At 47.5% G+C, this 1262-nt stretch overlaps 1 protein-coding gene across 1 annotated transcript in view; it reads left to right on the forward strand.

Annotated features, from left to right (window-relative positions):
- Positions 1-1262, forward strand: part of LOC116084286 (vomeronasal type-2 receptor 1-like) — a 152580-nt gene that overhangs the window by 27755 nt on the left and 123563 nt on the right. The window lies entirely within an intron of this gene.

A 1262-nucleotide genomic window follows, 5' to 3' on the forward strand; every position in this document is an offset into this window, starting at 1 on the left:
GATATTGTCCTGGACTTAGACAAGCGTGAGCCAAACCACTCCAGTCACTTGGCGTCATGCAATGTCTGTCTAATGCTTCTACCTGAGCCAATGTGAAGGAGGCGGTGATGCTATAGGTACGAACCGACTCCGCAAGGGATTTGATTACCTTAAAATCAAGCGGTTCCTCATACCTGTCCCCTTGTGGGTTTTGGAATACAGGATAAGCAAATTGTAATTCTGTTCTTACTTGTGTCCACACCCCCGGGCAGAAAGATCTCCCTACATTTGATGGCTGAACAGGCTGAGCCGGCGGAGCCATCTGAATGGCCTCTGGGTACGGAGGGGGAGTTGAACAAGATGGAGGCACAGCAGCGGTTTCGCTTACACCGACTGCTGCCAACGGGGCTTTGTCCTTTTCCCTTTTCTTATACCTTTTCCTCATAGCAGTTCTCTCCAATTGTTCTATCAGAGCATGTAGCTCCCCTTCAGAGTCCGTGTCCTCTGAATCCTCAAAAATTTTTAGATCAGGATAAAGAGGGGCCTTCTGTTTTCCTTCCTTATCACTTTCTGCCTTCTCAGATCTTTCCTCCTGCAGCAGTTCTAAGGCTGATTCTCCCTCTTTGATTGCTTTATAGCATCTCTGATCTAAACAACTTCTTACCAATTTCCAGACCGGTCTTACTCCATGCTTCAAGGTACCCTGTTCCCAGGCAAAATCTAGGTCCCTGCTGAGTTTATCCCAGCAGGACACTGTAAGGTTTCCGGACACTGCAAACCATGGAGCCACGATGTCACATTCACTCAAAAATCTCTCTAAGGTTGACTTTTTAATTTTCAAATTCTTAGCTAAAAGCAGTTCCTGAAGAACCAAAAAAAATTGGATGTGACTGAGACGATCCCATGGTTAAATATTACTTTCGGTTCGCTACTTCCGCGAACTTTACTTTCGGTTCGCTATCCCGCGAACTTTATGCTCGGTTCGCTACTTCCACGAACTTTATGCTTGGTCTGCTACTTCCACGGACTTTATACTCTCAGCTCGTTGCCCCACAAGCTTTATACTCGGTCGCTACTTCCACGGACTTTAAGCTCCTTTCCGGAGACCTTATTCTGTCCCGACTTACCTGGGACCTTCCAGTGCACTGCCCTGACCACAGGAGTTCTGAGCCTTTTCTGTGTCTGGTTTCCCCGTATGGGCCACCAAAATGTCACGACCACCCTCGACCAGCAAGAATGACGCAACATACTCTCGGGCTCTTCTCCAGCAGTTTATTCAGGAA

The sequence above is a fragment of the Mastomys coucha genome, unplaced genomic scaffold (genome assembly GCF_008632895.1).
Source record: "Mastomys coucha isolate ucsf_1 unplaced genomic scaffold, UCSF_Mcou_1 pScaffold9, whole genome shotgun sequence".
NCBI lineage: Eukaryota > Metazoa > Chordata > Mammalia > Rodentia > Muridae > Mastomys > Mastomys coucha.